Consider the following 12,957-nt stretch of genomic DNA (forward strand, 5'->3'; position numbering starts at 1 on the left):
TTGCACCTACCACATCCTTTTCCATTTCTACCATTTTAGTCTATGTTGCCACCTGTGGGTAACCCCTTGAAAGTATAAAAGGAGGCCCAAGCGCAAAGTAGAAGAGGTTCGGCCAGCCCAAGTGCAACGTAGAAGGGGTTCGGCCAGTTCGGCTCATTCAACACCAGGAACACTCTGGCGCTCAGTCTGGCAGCGTCCATCGCTCCTGAGCAAGAATCCAATATACACAAACAAGCAGCAGTAGGGTTTTACGCATCCGTGCGGCTCGAAGCTGGGTAAAATCGCCCGCGTGCACTGCCTCGGTCCGCTCTTTGTGCGCTCTCCGCCTCCCACCGAACCGAAAGGGGCCCTGTCCCCATAGGTGTTGGTGGATCAGCACCCCCCGACAGATGATGAAGACTATGATCCCCCCACAAGTCGGGATGAGACTTCGGACTTTATAAAAATAAAAGAGGCCAAAGAAACCCACCAAAAAGGAAAAAAGAGAAAAATAATAATAATAAATGAGAGAAAAAGAGAGAAGGGACAATTCTACTATCTCTTTTTCCACACTTGTGCTTCAAAGTAGCACCATGGTCTTCATGATAGAGAGTCTCTTATGTTGTCACTTTCATATACTAGTGGGAATTTTTCATTATAGAACTTGGCTTGTATATTCCAATGATGGGCTTCCTCAAAATGCCCTAGGTCTTCATGAGCAAGCAAGTTGGAGGCACACCCACTTAGTTTCTTTTGTTGAGCTTTCATACATTTATAGCTCTAGTGCATCCGTTGCATGGCAATCCCTACTCACTCACATTGATATCTATTAATGGGAATCTCCATAGCCCATTGATACGCCTAGTTGATGTGAGACTATCTTCTCCTTTTTGTCTTCTCCGCAACCGCCATTCTATTCCACATATAGTGCTATGTCCATGCCTCAGGCTCATGTATTGCGTGAAAATTGAAAATGTTTGAAATACTAAAGTATGAAACAATTGCTTGGCTTGTCATCAGGGTTGTGCATGATTAAATACTTTGTGTGATGAAGATAGAGAAACAGCCAGACTATATGATTTTGTAGGGATAACTTTCTTTAGCCATGTTATTTTGAGAAGACATGATTACTTTATTAGTATTCTTGAAGTATTACTATTTCTTATGTCAATATGAAATTTTATTTTGAATCATTTGGATCTGAACATTCATGCCACAATAAAGAAAATCACATTGAGAAATATGCTAGGTAGCATTCCACATCAAAAATTCTGTTTTTATAATTTATCTACTCGAGGACGAGATGAAATTAAGCTTGGGGATGCTTGATACGTCTCCAACGTATCTATAATTTTGATTGTTCTATGCTATTATATTACCCGTTTTGGATGTTTATGGGCTTTACTTTACACTTTTATATCATTTTTGGGACTAACCTACTAACCGGAGGCCCAGCCCGAATTGCTATTTTTTTTGCCTATTTTAGTGTTTCAAAGAAAAGGAATATCAAACGGAGTCCAAACGGAATGAAACCTTCGGGAGCGATCTTTTTGGAACAAACGTGATCCAGAGGACTTGGAGTGGAAGTCAAGAAACAAGTGAGGCAGCCACGAGGGTGCCCGGCATGCCCCCTACAGGTGGGCGCACCCCCCACCCTCGTGGGCCCCTCGAGCATCCACCAACCTACTTCTTCCTCCTCCATATACCAATGTACCCCGAAAACATTAGAGGCGACCACGAAAAAATATTTCCACCACCGTAACCTTCTATATCCGCGAGATCCCATCTTGGAGCCTTAACCGGCGTTCCGCCGAAGGGGGAATCCACCATGGAGGGCCTCTACATCATCTCCAAGGCCTCTCCGATGAGTTGTGAGTAGTTTACCACAGACCTTCGGGTCCATAGTTATTATCTAGATGGCTTCTTCTCTCTCTTTGAATCTGAATACAAAGTTCTCCTTATTCTTCTTGGAGATCTATTCGATGTAACTCTTTTTGTGGTGTGTTTGTCGAGATCCAATGAATTGTGGGTTTATGATCAAATTTATCTATGAGAAATATTTGAATCTCCTCTGAATTCTTTTATGTGTGATTAAGTGATCTTTGCAAGTCTCTTCGAATTATCAGTTTGGTTTGGCCTACTAGATTGATTTTCTTGCAATGGGAGAAGTGCTTAGCTTTGGGTTCAATCTTGCGGTGTCCTTTCCCAGTGACAGTAGGGGCAGCAAGGCACGTATTGTATTGTTGCCATCGAGGATAAAAAGATGGGGTTTATATCATATTGCATGAGTTTATCCATTTACATCATGTCATCTTTCTTAATGTGTTACTCTGTTCTTCATGAACTTAATACTCTAGATGCAGGCAGGAGTCAGTCGATGTGTGGAGTAATAGTAGTAGATGCAGAATCGTTTCGGTCTAGTTGTCACAGACGTGATGCATATATACATGATCATGCCTAGATAATCTCATAACTATGCGCTTTTCTATCAATTGCTCGACAGTAATTTGTTTACCCACCGTAATAATTATCCTATCTTGAGAGAAGCCAGTAGTGAAACCTATGCCCCCCAGGTCTATCTCTTATCATATAAGCTTTCAATCTACTTTTATTTGCATCTTTACTTTTCCAATCTGAATCATAAAACACCAAAAATATATTTATCTTACCTTATTATCTCTATCAGATCTCACTTTCGCAAGTGGCCGTGAAGGGATTGACAACCCCTTTATTGCGTTGGTTGCGAGTTCTTGTTTATTTGTGTATGTGTGTGGGACTTGTGAGGAGCCTCCTACTGGATTGATACCTTGGTTCTCAAAAACTGAGGGAAATACTTACACTACTATGGTTGCGTCACCCTTTCCTCTTCAAGGAAAACCAATGCAAGCTCAAGACGTAGCAAGGCCCTTCGCGGAGAGAAGTATTGATTTGTCGAGGTGCTAGAGCTCAAAGCTTAAATTGAGAGATAAAAATATTTCGGGAGGCATACTTTTCCCACCAACGAAAACGACTTACAGATCTACAACACTTTTCATGCTAGATACATCATAGGCTGTTCCCAAACAGAAAATAAAGTTTATTCCTACTTCCACCATTACTTTCACTTTCCATGGCTAACCGTATCCACGAGTGCCCCCCATACCAACACTTCCAAGGAATTTATTATTTTACAACATAAAGTAAATTCATTTATTCATTTCGGGACTGGTCATCCCTAATACCTTTGTCGTACTCTCGTGCAATGACAAGTGAATAAACATTCATCATGAGAATAACACATCTAGCATGGAAAATATTAGTCACCCTTCACCGCCTCGCAAGCGGTAGAGCATGCAAAAGAGAAATTTATTTTGAAAATTAGAGATGGCACATGCAAATTTGCTTAGAACGGTATGGAAATACCACATATAGGTAGGTATAGTGGACTCAAAAGGCAAAGCTGGTTTAGAGGGTTTTGGATGCAAAAGTAGTGATCATACTTAGTGCAAAATGAAGGCTAGCAAAAAGATTGAGAAGCGACCAACCGAAAAGTGAAAATTCTCGCACCTAAGCATTAAGCATAACTAACACCGAATAATGCACCATAAGTAGGATATAAATTTCATAGCATAACTATTGACTTTCGTGCTTGCATAGGGAATCACAAACCTTAACATCAATATTCTTACTAAAGCACAAGTACTCATCAACATGACGCACATATCATACCGTCATATCTCAAAATCATTACTTAGAATCAAGTTTATTTTGTCCAATGATCTTCATGGAAGTTTTTATTATATCCTCCTCGGATATCTATCACTTTGGGACTATTTTCATGTGTTTCTTTTGTCAAGCACAAAAAAATATAAGTGAAGATCATGAGCATAATTTTTCTTTCTCTCAAAATAATCTAAGTAAAGCAAGAGAGAATTTCTTAAAAAGTAACAAAGCACACCGTGCTCAAAAAGATATAAGTGAAGCTGTTCGAGATATAACTACTAGGTATGAACCGCCCAGGAGGGGCCAGGTTATACCGCCAGTGACTTATTAATGAAGATGGCGGGCCATCACAAGCCTGTTGACGGTCCAAGACCAAGAGGTGGCTTATGTCCCAAGAGGATGAACCGCTATATGAATAACTTGTATTGTAAGGCAGGTTTAGTTAGTTACCGAGCCGGACACGTTGTTTATGAGCCGACCGGGACTTTGTAAGCCGTTGAGTGTCGACCTGTGTACTTAAAGGGACGACTCGGCAGCGGTTTAGGGCAGGAAAACAATGAGTCGAGAACTAGGTCAAGCTTATTTGCTCCCTGGTAATCGAAACCCAAGCAATACAACACAAAGCAGGACATAGGCTTTTACCTCATTACGAGGGACCAAACCTAGGTAAACTCTATGTGTCCCTTATCCCGTTTTAACCCCTTCAAGCTAACCTCGTAGTGATGGCTCTACACCTAAGTCCTTATGCTAGGACATCTGTCGTGTCAATTCCATGACAGTTGGCACGCACCATGGGGCGATGCACGGTGGTTTCGAGTTCTTGATGGGCAATTTCACAGGGCTCAAGGGGTACGTTGTGGGCCAGATGAGCAAGTGTTGTCGCGGCAAGATCTACATCAACAACGATGGCTGGGGCGCCGAGGCCAACTCAATTGAGTATGGGTACCGGGTCCCCTTTGGTGGAATCCACATCTTCATTGGCAAGATTGAAGAGTCAGAAGCTGAGCCAGACACCTGCACCGACATCGTTGAGTTGGCTCGGCACGCGCGACCTGCCAATGGTAAATCCGCCCCAAAGCATGTTTTTGTTGGTTTCGTTCATGGAGCGGAACTAGAAGGAGGATCTGAATCTGGTGGTGAGGCGGTTATTTATTTAGGCGACGAGTATTCTTCTAGGAAGACCAACTCCATCTACCAGGATCAGGATGGCGGGCTTGGGGGCTATTCTGATGGCAACAATATTCTGGACCCCTACGAGCCACCACACTAGGTCACGGTCTTCATGGCAGACACACAGCCAGCACAGGACTCTACAACTGCAGCGGCAATGGTTTCCGGGTCAGCAGTAGCGATGGCTTCCGCGGCAGGAGGCCATGTGCGCCCGCTGGCTCAAGTTTTATCTGATCTATCGGATGCTCTAACAACATTGTTAACAGTTTAGCATAACATGGAGGTTACAAAATTGTGTGATGAGATAGCACAAGCCAAGGAGGAGTTAAATGCTGAGAACACTTGGATGGCAACGAAGCGAGCCGCCTTACTGAGGGAGGCAGAACGGCTTCAGGCAGAGAGCTTCCGCTTAAGCTTGGACATGGATGAGTCAAATGCTATTTTCAACAGAAGGCATGTGAGCCGGCTTCCCCCGACTTACGATGCAAGGAATCTTTTGAACATGCTTCGGGCAGGACCCAGGAACCGCCCGGTGTGAATCAGACCACTAAGGCGCCAGTGGCAGGAGAACCGGTTCAGCCACGGGTTACAGATCCCCCACATTTGAACGTAACCCCTCCTCGGCACGTTCCAACACCTCGGGGGCATTTTTATAACCCTTTGATAATATGATATCTACAGCTACACGATGTCGGCTCTCCCGGCCCAGGATGAGTCGCCAGCGGCAATGGAAATACGGAGAGCCGGAGAGCTTCTTCAGACGGCGGTGGCCCAGTAGGTGGCTTATTCATATAGTCGAGATCGTATCCACTCCAAACCCCGCCCAAGCAGGAGTTATAGCAGGCACATTGAGGAACCAGCCGTATCAAGCAGCGAGCGGCACCGCAACCAGCCTCGCAGGCCTAAACCGCCATGAGTTGGCACTGATGCAAAGATTTTGGTAGACCAGGCAAGTGCACATCATGAGGCGGAGCTGGCGGCTCAACGGCAATCTTCGGTTTATCCTTCGGTGTCCGGGGTGGCAGGAGTGACCTCTAGAACATTGGGTGTGCCATGTTTAGTGTCGGCTCTATGGAATGAGCGCTTGCCCAAGGATTTCAAGGGCCCCCGTAAGGTGCCTAATTACACGGCAGATCAACCCCCAGAGGCTTGAGAGTTATGAGATGGCTATGGAGATGCTAGATTTCGGCGGTGTTGCGTGTGCTAAGTACTTCACCATGACGCTGGATGGACCGGCTCGTACGTGGTTAAAAACCTTGTCCGCTAATTCTATTGGGTCATGAGCAGAGTTAAAGAGGTGTTTTATTCAAAATTTCAAAGACACATGCAAGCAGCCTATGTCGGTTGTGAATTTGGATTCTTGCATTCAGGGTGAAGGAGAGTGAACAACCCATTGGGTGTGCCAGATCCCATGAATCATACATTTGTCAGATAGTATCAATGTTGGGTCTGCAGTCTTGATGTTAGAGAAGAATTTTCATTTCCTCCCTCTTAAGCAGAAGCTGGGGCGGCTTAAGCGCCACTACAACAATATGGGGGAACTAATGGAGGCTCTCATCAAATACACCGACTCTGATAGTACCAAGGATCCCGAGTCTGATGATGATAAGCCGGGGAAGGGAAAGAAGGGCGGCAATGCAAAAGGGCAGCAGCATAACCCGACGGGCCAAGCCGGCAACGATAAGCGCAAGGCTGATGGTAACTTTGATTTTGTGGCTAACACCAAAGCGCATAATAATAATCATCATCGCAAGGGAAAGCCGCCCCAAGGGTCAAGAGTCAACCTTGAGGCAATGTTGAATTAACCACGTCCAAAGCACAGCATGCGCGATAAGCCATATGGTCATCTATGGAAGGACTGGTACATTATGAAGGATTTTAGGAATTCCAATTTTTTCAATCATGGGCCAAATGGCGGTTCTGGATCCGGCTCACACAGGCCTGGTTTTGGAGGCAGTGGTTCAAGCTTCGGTTTTCAAAGCCAGAGTAATCAAGGTGGTTTCAATCAGCAGTCTGGTCAAGGGAATCAGCAGCAGCAGTCTGGTTATCAGAGTCATCCAAAGCAGTTGAATGGTGGTCAGTATCATGTGTTCACCGCAAGTTTGTGCAAACGGGGTCATAAAATACATAATCGGGCAGTGAACTCTGTTGAGCCGGCTGTGCCTTGTTACTTACGGTGGTCTGAACAACCTATTGTATGGAGCCGTGAGGATCACCCGCCCCAGGTTGACAATCCAGGTCAGTTTGCATTGGTGCTTGCTCCATAGGTCGGCGGAGACAAGTTGACAAAGGTGCTCATGGATGGGGGCAGCAGCATTAATATCCTTTACTATGAAATTTTTATCGTATGAATTTGACTGACAAGGATCTTAAGCCGTCCTCTACTGTTTTCCATGGAGTGGTGCCTGGTAAGCCGGCATATCCAGTAGGTAAGATCACACTGGAGGCAGCCTTTGGAGATGATAATGATCCCAGAGCTAAGAAGTTGACCTTTGTGGTGGTTAAGATCAAGAGCCCGTATCATGCTTTGTTCGGGAAGCCGGCTTATGCCAAGTTTATGGCACGACCGTGTTATGTTTACTTGCAGCTTAAGATTCCGGGTTATAAGGGCACTATAATAGTGCATGGGAATAGAAAGATCGCTCTGGGTTGTGAAGAGGGTGATGCTGCTTATGCTGAGTCGGCTTGTGCCGCTGAGGAGCTGAAGTTTTATAAAGATAACGTTGACCCGACGGATATGACACCTTTGAAGAAGCCAACTACAAAGACTGAGCCCTTAATGAAGTTTAAGTCGGCGGATGATACTAAGATGGTTGATTTTATTACTGGCAATTCATCGAAGCAGTTCAGCATCAGTGCTAATTTGGATCCGAAATAGGAAAGCGCGCTCATCGAATTCATCCATGAGAACCGGGACATCTTAGCATGGAAGCCTTCTGACATGCCAGGTGTATCGAGGGACCTCGCTGAGCACACTCTTAATGTGGATCCTAAGTTTAAGTCAGTCAAGCAATTTTTGTGTCATTTTAATGAGGAAAGGCGCAAGGCCATTGGTGAAGTGCTGGCCCGACTCTTGGCAGCAGGGTTCATCGTGGAGGTTTTTTATCCCGAGTTGTTGGCTAACCCGGTGCTAGTACTTTAGAAAAATGACACCTGGCGCATATGTGTGGGTTATACAGACCTTAACCAGGCCTGTCTGGCTGATCCCTTTGCTCTCCCTCGTATTGATCAAATTATTGATGATACGGCGGGTTGTGAGCATTTGAGCTTTTTGGATGCTTATTCTGGTTATCATCAGATCAAGATGGTAGTTAAGGACCAGGAGAAGACAACCTTCATCACTCCCTTTGGAGCCTTCTACTATGTGTCTATGCCCTTTGGGATCAAGAGTGCCCAGGTGACTTACCAATGGTGTGTTTAGAATTGCCTCGACGGCCGGATTGGGCGCAATGTTTATGCTTATGTGGATGATATTGTTGTGAGATCAAGGAAGAAAGAAACCTTGATTGAGGATTTGAAGGAAACCTTTGACAATCTCTGGGTCTACAAGATGATGCTTAACCCGACCAAGTGTGTCTTTGGTGTACTAGCATGCAAGTTATTAGTTTTCTTGGTGTCGGAGAGAGGTATTGAAGCTAACCCAGAGAAGATGAAGGCTATCACATCTTTGGCTAAGCCGGCATGTTTTAACGACGTCTAGCGCTTGGCGGGTCGTATTGCGGCTCTAAGCTCGTTTATAAGCCGTCTGGGAGAGAAGGCTATCCCTTTGTATCAAATGATGAAAAATACAGATGACTTTGTCTGGAGCGATGCAGCTAATGAGGTGTTTGAGGCGCTTAAAAAACAGTTGGCTGTGGTGCCAGTTCTTCCAGCTCCAATTGAGAAGGAGCCCTTGCTATTGTATGTGGCTGCAAACAACAGGGCTGTTAGTGTAGCCATTGTGGTTGAAAGAAAGGAGTCAAGCAAGGATCTGGTTCAAAGGCCGGTTTATTATGTCACTGAGGTGCTCACTTAATCTCAGCAGAGATACCCACATTGGCAGAAGCTGGTTTATGGCGTGTTCATGGCCAACCGTAAGTTGAAGCAATATTTTCTTGGTCATTCCATCACCGTCGTTAGTTCTACTCCCTTGGAGGATATCATACAAAACAGAGAAGCCATAGATCAGGTAGCTAAATAGGCCATCGAACTTGGACCCCATGGTTTAAAATATGTGCCTCAGATGGCTATAAAATCTCAAGCACTTGTGGACTTCATCAATGACTGGATAGAGTTGCAGATTCCTAAGGATAAGCCGGATCATACATATTGGACTATTCAGTTTGATGGATCCAGGCAGTTGGAGGGCTCGGGGCTGGAGTTATATTGACTTCCCCATGAGGAGATAATTTTTTTTATGTTTTAAGGTTGATGTTCCCTTGTACTAACAATGCAGCTAAATATGAAGCCTTACTCCATGGTCTTTTGATGGATAAAGAGATGAATCTAAGCCGGGTAAGATGTTTTGGCGACTCAGATTTGGTGGCTCAGCAAGTGTCAGGAACCTGGGATTCCAAGGATCCACTCATGGCGGATTATCGTCGAGAGGTGGATACTATTGCTGGTCACTTCAAGGGATATCAAGTGGAGCATGTTGATCGAAGGAAAAAAAGGAAGCAGCAGATGCGGTAAGCCAACTGGGTCTCAGCGTAAGCCGGTCCCCCCTAATATTTTCCTTGATATTTTGCATAACTCATTAGTGAACTTACCTATGGAGGAGGACTTGGCAGTTCCTGACCCGGAGGCACAATTGGTGGCGGCTCTTCATGTTATCCCTGATTGGAATGTTCCGTATTTGGCTTACATGACTCGGGGCGAGTTACCTGAGGATGAAACTTTGGCCAGGCAGATAACCCGGAGGTCTAAGTAAATGACTATTGTCAATGGTGAGCTTCACAGATGCAGTATTACAGGGGTGTTTCAACGGTGCGTTTTTCCTGAGGAGGGCCATGAAATTTTAAGAGAGATTCATGAAGGAGATTGCGGTCATTATGCCGGATCTAAGTCTCTCGTTTCTAAAGCTTTTCATCGTGGGTTTTATTGGCTAACAACTCATGTTGATGTAGAAGATCTGGTCAGAAAATGTGATGGTTGTCAGAAATTCTCAAGACGTGCTCATGTGCCAGCTCAAGAGTTGAGGATGATTCCAATTACTTGGTTGTTTGCAGTCTAGGGGTTGGATATGGTTGGGCCTTTCAAAAGGTCCAAAGATAAAAAGAACCACCTCTTGGTGGCGGTTGACAAGTTTACAAAGTGGGTTGAGGCTGAGCTGGTCAGCAAATGTGATGCAGCCACGATGGTTCAATTCATCAAAAAGGTGATCTTTTGTTTTGGGTATCCTCATAGTATCACCATTGATAATGGTACTAATCTGTCTAAGGGAGCAATGAGAGAATTCTGTCAACAAGATCATATCCGGCTTGATGTATCATCAGTGGCTCACCCCTAGTCTAATGGCCAAGCTGAACGAGCAAATCAGGAAATCTTGAGAGGTATCAAATCCCGGCTTATGGTTCCTTTGCAGAGAACACCGGGTTGTTGGGTGGAAGAGTTGCCGTCAGTGCTTTCGAGTATCAACACCACCCTAATAGATCTACGGGTTACACACCTTTCTTCATGGTTTATGGAGCTGAGGCGGTTCTCCCTAGTGACATACATCACGATTCGCCCCGTGTGGCGGCTTACGTTGAAGATGACAATGAGAAAGCACGTCAGGATGTTGTTGACCTGTTAGATGAGGAGCGTGATCTTGCAGTGGCTCGTTCGGTGATTTACCACCAAGATCTGCGGCGTTATCACAGCCGCCGGGTTAAAACCAGAACCTTTCAAGATGGCGACTTAGTCCTCCGGCTCATCCAGGATCAAGCTGACATGCACAAGCTACCCCCACCTTGGGAAGGGCCCTTTGTGGTCAGCAAGGATCTGAACAACGGATCATACTACCTTATCGATGTTCGAGATCATAAGGACTCACGCACGTCAGAGGAGGAAACCCGCCGACCATGGAATATTGCTCAACTTCGGCCTTATTAAACCTGAGCCACCAGCACTTGTGATGTGCATACTTTATCAATGTATATATTATGAATATAATAAAGCCGACATCCCTGATAATTTAGGGCCTCTATCGTTTCAATTCTAAGAATATGAGTCTTTATTCTCACTTCATATGATCACTTGGGGGCTTCATGCTCACTGAGCATAGCTAAAGATTACCCTCTTGATCCAGATTATACGCCATGATTGAAATATACTTAGGGGCTTCCTCATGGAGTATAGCTCCGATTCCGGTTTATACAACTGGAATGAACTTTAACTTGGGGGCTAACTAGAATAGCTATGACCCTTTAGGCTTGGACGCCTAGGTATATTCACCAAAAAATCCGGGTTATCCTGCCTTTGTAAGTTGGCCACTCAACCCAGGTAATCTTGGAATGACTCGCTGTAGTCTTAAAAGTTATTCTTATAAAGACACTGACCTTGTCAACGTTAAAGTGGCGATTGGTCATGTGAGGCCTGGCTTACAAGGTTTTGAATTAAGGTTTAACTCAGCGACTGTGCAGCCTATAAAAGCACTTGAGTTTTAGGCTTGGCGGCCTATGAAAGCCTTGTTTTCTGATTTGTCTTTCATTTGAACATATTTTGGAGTTTTGTCTCTTGCCATATATCAGTACATGGTTCAAAAACCAATTTGGGCCATGTTGCCTTATGGTTCATGTATATCTTTGTTCGGAGCGTTATTAACCTGTCCTAGCTTTCGACTTTAAGTCGCCAAGGTATAATGATCATATGCTTAGAGCTTTCCGCTCAAGTTTTGGGATATCACCCCTTGCTGCATGCGACGTTACAAGCCGACAGTATGAATATATTGAACAGGGCATTGTGCTTCTGTCCCTGTGCTATTGCCTTTAACACAGGACTTATGATAAGTCGGAAGTATGAACAAATGTCACAGGTATGATATTTATTTCATTATATAAGGTTTTTTACAAACCGGCCTTGGTTATGGACTATTCAGTCCTCAGTGGTTTTTTATATGGGGTATCATGACCCGTCCTGGGGCAAACCTCCAGGGCATTTCTTATCTCTTTATATGCAAGGAACAATGATAAACTTGACCTGCATAATGGATAATATTGTAAAACATAAATGGCATATCTTGCCATGATAGATCAGCAGAGTTATGCAAGCAAAACATGCGCAATGGCATGACAAATAATTGTTTGAACAGCTAGCCTATTACAAGGCAACTTATGGCCCAAAAGAATAACTGTTTGGATGTTCAACAGAGAGATGATGCTAAGCTGGCCTGCGGCTTACTGATCTTGGCCTTGCTGAGTTGAAGGTTGTGGAACATCCTGTGCTAGTTCATCCTTCTCCTCTTCACCCATTGGCTGGAAATCAGTGGTCGCCCAGTTGATTCCAGTCAAAGCTCTGAATACAGCCTCGTCACATATAAGAGTGGACGGGTCATGATTAGGGGCGAAAGTGTGCTTACGGATTGGCAGAGTCAGATCATGTGACTCGTGGATTGGCACTTTAATCTTCTTATTATCGGCATCGTAAACCGGTTGGTAATGTGAGATCGGTGTCCTCAGCCAGTTTACTCGCCAGAGGATGCATTTTCCTTGCTATGGTAGTAAAGTCTTCTGCGCTAAAGGGTGACCCGTCCTCTTTGACACTGGGACAGCCAATTGCTAAGTCTACCGGTTCAAGATCAGCCTGCCATGCCTTGGCTCGAGTTAGAGCAGTGAGTGCACTAGCTCTTGCAGCAGATTTCTTCAGCTCTTCGATCCTCAGAGGCATCACAGAGATCTTCTCCAATGTTTCTTTGATAAGGGTGGATGGCTGGTTTTTGTGAGCAGTTGTGCAGATGACTTGTTGCGCGCATGTATATAATTGTTCTACAAGTGTGTACATGGCCTTCAACTTCTTGCGCATGTCTGTGCCAAGGTGGGAAACCCCGGAACCTACATCATCAGCAAGAAATTTATAAGCCAGGTGGAGAATGATTTAAATAACTCAAAGCAAATATTGAGATGAGATTACTTACCAAAGATGGTAGTG

This window comes from Triticum dicoccoides, chromosome 3B (assembly GCF_002162155.2).
Source record: "Triticum dicoccoides isolate Atlit2015 ecotype Zavitan chromosome 3B, WEW_v2.0, whole genome shotgun sequence".
Taxonomy (NCBI): domain Eukaryota; kingdom Viridiplantae; phylum Streptophyta; class Magnoliopsida; order Poales; family Poaceae; genus Triticum; species Triticum dicoccoides.